Raw genomic sequence first — 15,062 nt, forward strand, 5'->3', positions numbered from 1 at the left:
TCCATCAAATAAGACCTTTAGTTTGCTTTTTCATTTAGTTACAAACATGAGATTTTGTACTATTTATGATTGTTTAATTTGTCCATTAGCCAAACAAACTCGCTCTCCTTTTTCAACAAGTTCTATTCGGACTAAAGCACCTTTTGAATTAATTCATCTTGACATTTGGGGTGGGTACCATGTTCCTTCAATTATAGGGGCACGGTATTTTCTTACAATCGTTGATGATTATACTCGTTGCACATGGACTTATTTGATGCATCATAAGTCGGATACTCATTCATATCTCACCAAATTCATCAATTTTGTTGAAACACAATTCTCCTTGAAAGTCAAAGTTCTTCGAAGTGATAATGGACCTGAATTTACAATGAGAAAATTTTATTTTCATAAAGGTATCATTCATCAAACTAGTTGTGTCTACACTCCACAACAAAATGGAGTAGCCGAAAGAAAACATTGTCACCTCCTTAATGTAGCTCGAGCCTTATTGTTCCAAGCCAATCTCCCCAAGAAATTTTGGGGAGACGCCATATTGACTGCTACTTACCTCATTAACCGAACTCCCACACCTCTTCTTCAAGGGAAAACACCTTTTGAAATGCTCTTTCACAAACAGCCTGTATATGACCACCTGCGAGTTTTTGGCTGCCTATGTTTTGTCTCAACACACCACCAGCGTCCCACGAAATTTTATCCAAGAGCCACCCTATGTCTTTTCTTGGGTTATCCATATGCTCAAAAAGGTTATAGGGTTTATGATCTCTCAACACGTAAAATTTTTGTTTCACGAGATGTTGTGTTTCATGAAGATATTTTTCCTTTCCCATCTTCCGCTGTAGACTCACTTTTAATGTCTCATCATTCATCAACATATGACGATGACAATCCCACTCCACAATTTCCCCTCAACACTGAAGTGTTTCCACCTAAACATTTCTCTCAAGACAAAACTCCTCTTCATTCAAATAGTGAAGCTCCTCCCCAAGTCATTCCTTCACCGACAGCTTCTCAACCCATTGATCCACCTACCCCAACCTTGCCCTTGGATCCGCAAATTCCTTCATCGCGGCCGACACGCACTACGACAACACCCGGTTATTTACGTGAATATCATGTTGGTACTTCTCTTCCTTCACGTAACGTCCCAACATCGAACTCGGCCTTGGTCGAAACTACAGGTATCACCTACCCTTTAATTAATGTTCTTTCATATGATAGATTATCTCCCAAACACCATGTTTTTACCACTTCTCTTTCAGTCGAAAAAGAACCATCTTCTTTTGCACAAGCAGTTTGTGATCCTAAATGGCGCGTCGCTATGGAACAAGAACTCACTGCTCTCATAGATAATAGCACATGGTCTCTACAACTATTACCAATTGGGAAGAAGCCGGTTGGATGCAAATGGGTATACAAAATTAAACTCCGCTCAGATGGCACAGTCGAATGTTATAAAGCCAGATTGGTCGCAAAAGGATATAACCAAGTCGAAGGTCTAGACTACCAAGAAACCTTTGCTCCCGTGGCAAAGCTTGTGACGGTTCGCATTCTCCTTGCTGTGGCTTCAACTAAACGATGGCATCTCCATCAACTCGATGTCAACAATGCCTTTTTGCATGGAGATCTTGACGAAGACGTTTACATGTCTTTAGCTCCTGGTTTCGGACGAAAGGGGGAGACACGAGTTTACAAGCTTCAAAAATCATTGTACAGGCTCAAACAAGCTTTGCGTCAATGGTTTATTAAACTTTCCACTGCCCTCAAACAAGCCAACTTCAAGAAATCAAATGCTGATTATTCCTTATTCGTCTGATCCCAGAATGGTAAATTTACTGCTCTCCTCATTTATGTAGATGATGTCATCATAGCAGGAAACAATTTGCAAGATATTGAAGATACCAAATTATTCATGAAGAATCAATTCAAATTGAAAGATCTTGGACAATTAAAATACTTTCTTGGTATAGAGGTTGCACGGTCTAAGAAAGGCATTACTTTCTCACAACGAAAATATGCTCTCGAGATTCTTGAAGATGTTGGATATCTTGGTGCAAAACCAGCTTCGTTCCCCATGGAACAAAATCTATCTCTCAGTAAGTTTGAAGGCGACTATGTCAGTGATCCATCCTCATACCGAAGGCTTGTTGGGCGGTTAATTTATTTGACTGTCACACGACCCGATTTGGCATATGCAGTCCATGTTTTAAGCCAATTTATGGACAAGCCACAAGTACCACACTTAGAAGTAGCTCATCGTGTCTTGCGATATGTGAAACAAATACCAGGACAAAGAATATTTCTTTCTACAGAAAGTTCAATCCAACTGAATGCTTTCTGTGATGCAGATTGGGCTAGGTGTCGTGACACTCGACGATTAGTTACTGGGTATTGCATTATTCTTGGCAGTTCATTAATTTCTTGGAAAACTAAAAAGCAAACGACAGTATCACGGTCCAGCGCAGAAGCCGAATACCGATCTATGGCGACTACTTGTTGTGAAATTATCTGGTTAAGAATAATTTTACAAGATTTGAAGATTGAACATTCACATCTTGTCAATTTATATTGTGACAACCAGGCAGCACTTCATATTGCTTCAAATCCAATCTACCATGAACGAACAAAGCATATAGAAATTGATTGTCACCTTATATGAGAGAAGGTTCAAGAAGGAATGATCAAACTGACTCATGTACCCACATCAAACCAGCCAGCAGACATTTTTACAAAACCATTGAGTTCTTCACAATTCTCGACTCTACTCAGCAAGTTAGGAATTACCAACATACATTCCAAACTTGTCGGGGAGTGTTAAGGAATGATGCTCTGAGCTGCACCGAATCAATTATGGGATAAGCATCCCATTCACTTATGGAAAATCCACTCCACCAAATCTGCTGTAGTATGAAACTTTCTCTAATTGGTTTTGTACAGAATATATTATTGAGGATACCACAATTGTAAAGATTTTGTTAATACCTTATATAAACTCAATCCTAGCCTCACAATGTGATAAGGGAATATCCTTCCATAGCTCTAATTCTCTAAGATTGCCTATCTTTTTCAGTGGCTGCATAAACGTAGGAAGAAGTTCAAGATGGGGACGAAGTGTTTTAATCTCTTTTCTTCTTTTTTTTCCTTCTCTTTCTTTTCTCTTTTTTTGAAATCTTTTCCTCTTCTTCTTGTTGTTGTGCGTCAGTCCCCCTCCCTTGTAAGAGAAAGTTTTCACCTTTTTAAGTTTTTTATTTTTTTATTTTTTATGTTTCTACTTTTCCTTTTCCTTTTCCTTTTTCTTTCTCTATTCTTTTTCTTTTTTATTGATTCTTTCTTTTTAATTTTTTTATTTCTTCTTTGACTTAATCATAGAGAGAAACTTCTCTTTCTATTTGAGTTTAAATGGAAAAAGATAGAAAGGGAGTATGATCCCATGCTTTGCGACTCACGCCACTCCCATATATCAATGTTGGTTAAATTCACTGATTGGTTGATGAGTTGAAATTTTGATTTGATATTATTATTCACTTTGATGGATCGGTTAAATTTTAATTTACCCTTGATTGATCAATTTAATTTTACTTTGAATTTGATTGAATGATTGAATTCAAATTTGTATTTTGGTTGGCTGATTGAATCTTAATTGTTGTTTGATTAATCGATTGAACTTTAATTTAAGTTTTGATTCGATTGGTCGAATGAATTTTTTATTCGATTGATTGATTGAATTTTAATTTAATTTGAATTATATTGGTTGATTGATTTTCAATTTGAATTTAAATTTTATTTTGAATTTGAATTTTATTTTGAATCTTGATTAAATATTTATTTGAGATTTTTAACTTAGTCCATAATTTTTTCAATTTTTTAGATTTTCGATGCACATAATCCCATTGATAATTTTCTATCATGTTTTTCTTAAGAATCAAGGTCTCTAGGTTAAAGTCGGATTTTGATGAACGTTTTAGCCATTTTTTATGATTTCTCATAAATTTCTCTATTTTCGTCAGTTTGGGTCTCGTTAAACTCGAAATCATATTCTGAATGCAATGGAGGTACTTTTAAGATTTTTCGAAGGTCCAAAATTCATGAGGGGCATTTTCGTCATTTTGTTGATTTTTGCAGATTTTTACGAATTTTGGCATGAGGTTTCTTTCAGTCTCAACGTGATTATTTCTAAGTTTCAAGGTCACATTTTCTAACATCGTAATATCTTTAAGTTATCAAAATGTGTAGCGAACCTAAGCGTACGTGCTTGCTAAATCGGGTGTAAGGTGTAGCGATCTTAAACGTGCGTAAATTTCTATGTCGAGTCATAACGAGTAAGGACTAGAAATGGGAGAAATCAATAATAGTACTCACAAACCTTCGAGTTCTTTGCGTTCATCATTAGGAATCTACAACAACCAAGTGACGAATTGTCGAATTAGGCAGATGTAAAAATGAAGTGTCTACAACACCATTTAGTGGCTACAAAATTGGGGATGGTAGCCCTGAAGTCCTCCATTGACAGACTCACAAGGACATGGGGTTTTTGGTATAAGAAAAATGGGAAAAAAGAGTTCTAAAAAAGGGAAAAACAAAAGAGCAACATAGAAAAAAAGTAAGAAGGAAAGCAAGTAGCAAATATGAGTACTTGGGGTGAATAAAATATGAGAAAGGAGTGAACGTACGGAGCTTTGACCGAAAATTCTAAAGGAGGGAACTCTGAGTTTTCGAAGAGAAAAGTGAAGAAAAAGAAGAAATGAGAGAAGTGACAAAATTACAAGAAAAATTACCTTGGGATGCAAAGATCATCCAATGATTGAGATTGCATAGAACGTAGGGCTCATAATAGGTTGTCTTGGCCATTAATGAGCTCTAAAATCGATGAGGCCAAGCGCTACGTGCCCAGTGCCAAAACAATAAGAGAATGCCACATGGAGAAAATTAATCGTTGGGAAGGCCGAACACTGGCCTTTGAGTACACGCTCATAATAAGGTGATGGCTCATGACTGCAAACCAATAAGGGAAGGGCATGTGGATCGACCTATCAATGTGCGCATTGGGAACATGTGACCGACATGACTCGTGTCATTTCAAAGACACAAAGTCAAATCCCACTTAGCTCAGGAGCAGAACAACATAAGTTCTTGAAAGAACGAGATATTCCCGACCTTTTGAGAGGGGGCATTGTGGAGGGCTAAAATCGCTAGTCTCCAGGATAATGACACTTATCACAACAGAGTGCACAGTTTAATGGGGAACAAAATTCCAAATTGGTGATCAATAATGCTCGAGTAAGGATTTGAAGAGAAGGACTCGAGATAAGCTTGGGAAACATGTTTCTGTGTGAAGAAAGAATTCTAATTCCAAAATTCTCGGGATTTCAGAATCAAAATCCAAGAAGGACTCTTATCCAAGAATATCCTACAATCAAATCCCTAAATAAAAGTGGATGAGAGGAAAACGAGCAAAGGGAGATTTCTTTCCTTATAAGTAATGGGAGGGTAACTCACACAAAGGTATGAGATTCTTTCTCCTAAACTCTCTATATCCTTATTCTGAGGTCTAACTTTGCCATTAGAGGTTCTGTGGAACCGAGAAAAGGGAGAGCATCAATGAGTTGCGGATCTTGAAGTAATCATAAAAAACACCTCTACAATGTGTTTTTTTTTCACTCATAAAGAAAACCCTCAATAATAGGATTGTCAGTGGGATGGGCAATTGGCCTGGTTTCGATTATTTATGTAACAAGCCCATATATAATATATTTCATGTAAATAACTAGAATGATGATAAACTGACACCCCTCTTTGACATACACCTCTCATACACTCCTGACATGGCATGTGTTAGAGCCATATTTTTTTTTTGTCGGGATACAAAAATGCACATATTTATGGGGAAGTGTAGTTGCATATCCCAAGGAAAAAATCTATGGTTCTCGAACATGCCACGTTAGGGGTGTATGTCAGAGGGGAGGAATAAAAAAATCACGACTCAAATAACTATTCTCAAGAGAGACTTAATTTGTCGAGATGTGATAAATCAACACAATAAATAGTACGCGATCAATACATGGTTGACATGGCAAGGGCACATGACCATAGAACTTTTTCTTGAGGATACACAAGGAAAAAGATATACGGTTCCCTGCTTAGCCACATCAGCTGCGTATTATTTACCGTGTTGATTTATCATTAGTCTAATTTGTTTGAATGTTAACTGGGTATTGGTATAAGTACTCAAAACTTGGTCGAGTGGACCCAATTTGGATGGATTTTGAGATGGGCTCGGCCCCAAACTCAATGGAGCCAATTGACTGAGTTAACTTGGCAAATTATCAAATCAACTCATCAACTCGGGCAATTCAACCCAAAAATGATTGGATAAATTTGAGTTTCTTAATCAATGGTTTCATTGGGCTTCTAATAAAAATTAAATAAAATTATTAAAGAAAAAGATTTGATTCATGATATCTACGACTGCTTTTGGCTTCTTCTTTATGTCTAAATTCATCATAAATATTTCCCCAAACCAATGTATCTTACAATGCAGGGTGCATGACACATGTTGTTTAAAAACGCGACTTACTCCTCACAAAAACACAAAATTTAATTGGATCCAAAAGTCTTGTCACCACCCTGTCCACAAAGTATATATTATATAATATAAATAATAAATTTGATGTCTCATGGCACAATTAACTACCCCATTACTTTTTTTCTAAAAAAATTACATCAACTCACACCCCCTAACCTACTACCATCACTCCCTACTAACCAACCATCACCTTCCCCTAATTTACCCTTATCATTACCTACAAACCCATCTCTACAACCTAAACCTACACCCCTCATCTCAAATCAAACACTCATTATCTCTCATCAATTAAATTTAAATCCCTAATCTCCATACATTTTGTCACATGTTACTATCTCTCTCACCCTCCTAACCACCCTCTTACACCCTCCATTCTCTTAAACCAAACACACTCAATTACAATCACCCTCTTAAACACCCATCATTTCACTTCACCAAATACTCTACCCAAATGGTTTGGGTAAGATCCAAACCATTTGGATCAAAACATAACCCATTTACCTCCATTACATAATTACCCCTCTCCCAACTCCTAATTTCATACCCCACACCTTCAAAACTTATGTCATTCTCTACTCTCTCAACATTTCACCCCATCTTACCCCTAAAAATAACTTTCAAACTCTATAAAACCCCCTCTCATTCTCAATTTCACTACCTAATGAAAATTTAAAAAAAGTTTCATCTAAAATTTTTTTCAACTCTCAACCCTCAATACTTAACTCTTAATTTTCTCTCAACTCTCAACTCTTTCATGTAAGTCAAGGAAAGTCAAATAAGGTCAAGAAGAACAAGGTGGGGTTTGGACAAGAATCATCCCCCTTCTCTCCTCCCCACTTCCCTCTTCTACTTTTCCCCCTCTCTACACCTACACATACACCACCAATGGCTTGAACTATCAAAGGGCCCATTTTTCAATAAGGGTGCCCTCAATGGTTTGAATCAATATTAAAGTCCCTCATACTTGAGGGCACATATCGAATTTGTCGATTTCCTTTTATTTTATTTTTATTTTCAAAAATGGATCGAATTCGAGGTTACCACCATGGTGGATGGAGTAGGGTGCCTAACACCTTTCCTACTCCATAAAATGAGCCCCCTTACCTAAAATCAAAAGTTGGATCAAATGAGTTATATCCGTACGAGAGTCACCAAAATGCCAAAATTGACATATTTTTCAAAAAAATGTAATCCGGGTGACCATTCACACCCATTTCAAATATGAATAGTGGTGACTCCAAAATCCCCCAAAATGGATGATATATTCAAAATTGAATAAATCATGTGCCCACACAAAGTATGATTAACTCTTTCTCGAGATGTGTATTATAATAAATGAATAACTTCGGTCGTCTTCTTTGATGAAGTGTCTAATTTTCGATTGTCTTTTCCAGTGAAGCTTATAAATCTCCGGTCTTCTTATGACGTCACCTTAACCTAAAAAGACATCGATGAGGTGTCGACCAAGGAACTTCCAAAGATCAAGTTAGAATTTGAGAAAAATGCAAAGTAAGGAGAAGAAGTCTTGAGTCAGAAAGAGTTGAAAATATCTGTTTTGACTTACCTTGGCTTAGGAGAAGTCTCCCTATTTATATAATTAGCTCATTTAATTAGAGCATGTAACCTCTTCCCATGATGTTTGTCATTGATAACCCATGATGTCATTATGAGCTAATTTCTCATCTTATAATGGCTTTAAAGCATCACCATCTAGGCTCATAATGGCCTTGAATCTCTACCATTTGGTTTTTGTAATTGACAAGAAAAGTAACTTTTAGTTTGTAGTCGATTTGACTCGATGATTATTTAGTTCTCTGAGTTGACTCAGTCATGTTGTGTATATGAGATTTGCTCTATTAGTGTTATGATTCTTCCTATTGATGCTGCACGAGTAGCTACAAGTTATGGTATTTTGATAAAGAGCTTAACTCTCCCTAAGGGATATGTATTGTATTAAGGGGATGACTCCTTAAAGAGACCGAATTGTCTCATAGAGAATTTATATGTATTGGCTTCCTTAAGGAGGCCGAACCATTTAATGATAGTGAGTAGAGGGGTTGGCTCCTTAAAGATACTAAACTTCCTTGTAATTTGGATGGGTGAAGGTGGTTGGCTCCAAAGGAGGCTGAACTTCCTTTAGATTTGAGAGGTTGTTGGGGTTGGACAATATAGAGGCTGAACCTCCGTTAGGCATGGTTAAGGGTTGGATCCCTTTTGACCATACCGATTGGGGTATGGGTCGGACCAATAGTACTTGGTTAATTGGGTTTGGATCGTGTTGAACCAGATCCGAATGTCTTGATTTGGCAACTTTATTAATTGAAATGTTTGAGACTCTTAAGATTGTTGTCCAAACACTCTCAAACTGTCATTTGGAAGATCATGAGTTCATAATTTTATAGGAATTCTTTTACCTAATGTTTGTAAATTCATATGCACTATATATATGAATTTGATTTAATCACATATACTCTCAAACTACTTTTATTTGGCAGATGGTTTCATATTTGTTATTTTTTAGGATGCCAAAAACATCTATCTTTAGACATTTCTTAAACAATCAATTGATTTTCTTCCTCAAAGCACATGCCATTTAGTCTATGCCATTTGAATCCAAACATCGAGCTTGAGTCTTTTGATAATCCCTAATTAATGCCGAGAAGAGACATAAAGAATATTCAATTGTCAAGTCCAACTCTCTTTTCCATGAAAAGTGCTGAAACTCAAAGGTTTTTTGAACCCAAATGTACATTGAACTCCTCGCTTGAGAGCGAAGTGAACATTTTCAAGTGTCGAGGTCAATGCGCTATTTTCAATCACAAATATTGATCTTGCTGTTTTTGATGCTATAAATAAAAGTGATATATTTTAAAAAAAAAAAAAACTCAAGTTCTATAGCAATATATTTTTTTGGTCATTGTAGTCCAATTTACAGCGGTGGATGCAAAAAAATATGCCTTTAAATCTCTAGCAACCAAAAATATTACAATTCATTAATTCTCTAGCAATGAAATATATAATGGCGCAAATGGCATCTATAACTCGCTATATGCCTATCGAGTCAGTTTTTTTGGACCTTATAGTGACAGAAAATTCAGTCGCTATATATAAACCTTAAATCTTATAGTGTGATTATCCCAAGTGTCGAGCTCGAAGCTAACCCTGAAACGAAAGCAATGAACCCAATGTTGGATCAAACACATAGCAATGAGTTCAATGCTGAATCTAGGTTGAAATTTCTTTCAAAATCAAGAATTGAATTAAATGGATTAATTGAGTAAGTTTTAATATAATATACTTTCTCTAACACTTAATTCGGAGAATTTTATGAATATTTTAAGAATTTTGTGACTGCTTCATATTCCATAAGTAATTTTTAGGACAAAAACAACTTTGTATTAGAAAGTTTCTATTAATACACCAAGCTTTTACTTATAATACACCAATGTATCTGTTGATAATTGTTAAATGGGTAAATTACCATTTTGTGCACTGAATATGGAAAAATCCTGAATTTGATACACTATTCATTTTAATTCCCAAAACATGTTGTCTAGCGAATTCGTCACTTTTATAATCAGAGATCTTGTTGATAAAATATAAACGAACTATCCATTAAAAATATCAAAGGTATTTGACTTTAATATTATTTGCGATCTTTTTGATAATTTGTCAGCGAGACAGCTAATTATAAAAGTTCCTTTAAAATTACTTGCGATATCACTAGTAATTTATCAGCAAGATCGCTAATTATAAAAGTAACAAACTCACTGGAAAATATGTTTTGGCAATTAGCCACCGTGATTTGAAAGTGGTGGGTTGCAATTGTCTTGGTTTTTATTAAAATGACCCTGAGTATATAAAATATAAATGTAAAAGTAGGGGCATTTGTGGGATCCGAAATTTGGTATCAAACCACATCGAGTCTGCCTTCTCTCATTATTTATAACTAGAAAGTTGGATGTACAAACAAGGATTTATTTAAAGGTCTCATTTGTAATTTAAAAATTCATAAAAATGTGATTTTAAAGATTACATGGATATTTTTGTACTTTCAAAAACTAGCCTAGGTAATCTAGGAACATGCGATTATAAATTTCTATGTTTTTGACCCAAATACCCCAAATTATGATAAGTTTAAATGTTAAGATTGCACTATTTTTAGAATCTGAATTTTGGTGTCAAACTACTTTCTACTTCGCCTTCTCTCATTATAATAGGAAATATTGTAAAGAAAATGTAAGACAAATGATAATCTGACACTCTTTTTTCAGATGCACCCTGACCAGGTTGCTAAAGAATCATAAATCTTTTTCTTGTGTATCTTGAAGCAAAATATTTACGATTGTGATAGGAGTGTATAAAGAGCTTCAGATCTTCACGACTCAAAATATAAAATGAGGGCATTCGTGGAATCCAAAATTTGATGTAGAACCACTACGACTCCAGCTTCTCTCATTATAAAGTAGAGATGATGAGGTGAGGCACTTTTTAATAGACTTATAAACCCCAAAATATTATAATTATTTGGGATATTGAAGTCCAAAGTGAGGTACGGAGGTGGGTCCCATGTTCATGTTTGATTGAATTTGATTGCGGCTTCTAACACGCCTGTATCTTCTCCGCATTTTCTCCGCATGTCACGTGATTAGCGTATTTCGCCATGGTAGAATATCTTGTATACGGAGAAAAAAAGACTTCCGTACATTTTGAGGTCCTATAAGTCTTGCACACTGTAGATACGATTTATAAACATTATACAATTGATATAAAGAGAACTAAGAACCCAATTTCTTTTTTCTTCAGTTAAAAAAAAGAAAATAAATTTATCTGATCCATCAATCATGATCAATTCAACACTATAAGTACTCTTATCTTAATGAGTTCATTAGATCAATAAAATGCATTGGATCATAACCGAATCTAATTTTATATCATTCCTCAAACCATTCCCCTCTTAATGTTATTGAAGTTCAATCAAGATATCTAGATCCGATCCAAAATTTTAATTTTAATTTTTTTATCAAATTCAATTCGAATGAACCCTTATTCAATCATAAATTGATAGTTGACTCGAAATTTATCAGAATGTGTATTTTTTTCTTAATTACTATTAGTTATTTTCCTCGAAATATAATATTTATAAAAACACACAACACACTAATTGAACCAATTTTGTCACAAAATCTTATTTAACCTAATAGGACCACCAATTTGATCCAATTTTTAATATACTAATCCGAACCGATCCAATCCGATCTGATCCATTGATAACCCTAATCTCAACTCTACTAGATGCTTGTTATGGTATATTTTCGATTTTATTGTCTATAAAGTATAAAGCATTGATGGGAGGTAGGTAGATGTATTGTACCATATAACCTATCAATGAATTCCGTACATATCATGATGGACTCAACTTAGATGGATATGGGTCTTGGACCCAATTTGGATTGGATATGGGTCGTGGACCCGGTTTATAATGGATACAGGTCGTGGATCTGATTTTGGATTGGATATGAGTAGTAGACCCGATTTGAAATGGATAAGGGTCGTGGACTCGATTTAGATTGGATACAGGTCGCGAATCCGATTTGGATTGATACGGGTCGAGGACCCGATATGAGTTGACCCTCAGTAATGGATGATATTGGATTTGATTATGACCAAGGTCAATAGTGTGCCACGTTGGATCGGGATTAACTTTGATAGATAGAGAATAGGCGGACTCAATTTAGATCATAAATAGATACTTAAGAGAGTCAAAATCCTATTTAAAATGGTGACGAGTGGTGGATCATAAACTTAATGATAAATGATCTATTTAAGCATTTTTAGGTCTAAAAACTCAAAATTAAAAAATAAAACTAAGAATAGAAGTTGTCAAGACTAACATCAAGGACTAAATGAGCAAACAAATATATTTTAAAAAAAATCTGTATTTCAAATACGGACAAGGGTATTTTCTAACTATCTGTGCTTGAAACACAGACCAGTATGACCATTTTCGGTCAATTTATATATATATTGTTAGTCTAAACTTAAGGCACATTGCCTTTGATTTTTGGCTTGAGCCAAGAAGAAAATGCATTTTTTTTTTTTTGATGATATGTATAACAAGAAAAAAATGATTTTCTCTTCTTACCTTAAGGAATAAGTAAAGGAAAAACAAAATACCTAGGACTATACAACTTATCTTTGTGGGCTTATATCTTGGGTTTCAGGGCCCGAAAGCAATTAAGCAAATACAACTTGGTTTCAGGAGTCATTATGTTCTTGAGAACTTGTGTCCTAAATCATCTAATTAGGCATATGCACCTGGCTAATAGGTGGATTTACGTTTACCCGATCTTCAAACCTCGATGCATATCGGAGTACACACATCGTAAGTTGGTGATCAGACTTAATGTGTTCATCCCCAACACTTGAAATAACGATCTCAAGTCATAGAACTACTAAGCATCGGGGTTTGATATTTTTGAGGATGGAGTAGTTTGTACAATGGGCTATGCTCGTACATTTTTTTCATCATCGACCCCTTTACAAGTATGTAATGAAAGCAAAAAGAAGTAAATAAATATTACAACATTTCTTATGTAAACAAAAATCATAAACAACAAACCATGTTAGCAAACAAAATAAAAATCCTTTTTTTTTTTTTTTTTTTTGTTATTTTGTTCAAAATGACCGAGTTGACATGAGGGTTGAACTTAGTCTCCCCAGCGGAGTTGCCAACTATAGAGGAGTGATACACTATTCATTTTAATTCCCAAAATAAGTTTTCCAGCGAGTTCGTCACTTTTATAATAAAAGATCTTGCTGATAAAATATTAATAAACTACCTATTAAAAATATCAAAGGTGTTTGACTTTAATATTATTTGTGATCTTTCTAATAATTTATTAACGAGATAGCTAATTATAAAAGTTCCTTTAAAATTACTAGTGATATCACTAGTAATTTATCAGTGAGATCACTAATTATAAAAGTGACAAACTCACTGGAAAATATATTTTGGGAATTAATCACCATGATTTTAAGGTGATAGGCTACAATTGTCTTGGTTTTTATTAAAAAGATCCTGAGTATATTAAATTTAAATGTAAAGGTGGGGGCATTTGTGGGATCCAAAATTGGTGTCAAACCATATTGACTCTGTCTTTTTCATTATTTATAACTAGAAAGTTGCATATACAAACAAACATTTATCTAAAGGTCTTATTTGTAATTTAAAATTTAATAAAAATTTGATTTTAAAGATAACATGGATATTTTTGTACATTCAAAAACTAACCAATGTAATCTAAAAACATGCAATTATAATTTTCTACCCCAGATTATTTTAAGCTTAAATGTTAAGATAGCACTATTTTTGGAATTTGAATTTTGGTGTCAAACTACTTTTTACTCCTCCTTCTCTCATTATAATAAGAAAAATTGTAAAGAAAATGTAAGACTAACGATAATCTGACACTCTTTTCTCAGACGCTTCCTGGCCTAATTGTTAAAGAATCATAAATCTTTTTCTTATGTATCCCAAAACAAAAAATTTACGATTGTGATGGGAGTGTATAAAGAGCTTCAGATTATCATAACTCAAAATTTAAAGATAAGGGTATTCGTGCGATCCAAAATTTTATTTCGAACCACTTTGACTCCAGCTTCTCTCATTATAATAGTAGAGATGATGAGGCGAGGCAGTTTTTTATAGACTTATCAACCCCAATATAATATTTATTTGGGATATTGAAGTACAAAATGAGGTACGGAGGTGGATCCCATGTTCATCTTTGATTGAATTTGATTGCGGCTTCTAACACGCCTATATCTTCTCCTCGTTTTCTCCACATGTCACGTGATTAGCGTATTTCAAGGAGTCCATCACACATGCCACGCCATGGGCGAATATCTTGTATAAGGAGAAAAAAAAAAAAACAAAAAAGCTTCCGTACATTTTGAGGTCCTATATGAGTCTTGCACACTGTAGATATGGGTGTATAAACATTATACAAATAATATAAAGAGAACTAGGAACTAGGCGTATCAATGGATAGTAGAAAATTCGAATTCAAATTCGAAAAATCGGATATTATTCAAAAATTTTAAATGTCAAATTCAAATTCGAATAGGTTTATATGTTTGAATCCTTATCGAATACGGGTTTGGATATTAACATTTCAAATCCAATAATATCCGATTTGAAATAATATATAATATATTATTTTCTTTGATTTATTTTTTATATATATAATATAATATATATTATTTTATTTAATTTTATTTATTACATACAAAATATAATATATTGGAAAAATTATGTGTTTTTCAATATACAAATTATTTAAGTTCTAATCGGATATTATCCGATATCCTATAGGATAATCAGATTTGAATTCAGGTAGAGTTTTAGAACATCCATCGGATTTGAATTCGAATTTGGATATCATATAAAATTTTTGGATTTGAATCCAGATATTGT

Source organism: Akebia trifoliata, chromosome 16 (genome assembly GCF_017979445.1).
Source record: "Akebia trifoliata isolate Shusen 1 chromosome 16, ASM1797944v1, whole genome shotgun sequence".
Classification (NCBI taxonomy): domain Eukaryota; kingdom Viridiplantae; phylum Streptophyta; class Magnoliopsida; order Ranunculales; family Lardizabalaceae; genus Akebia; species Akebia trifoliata.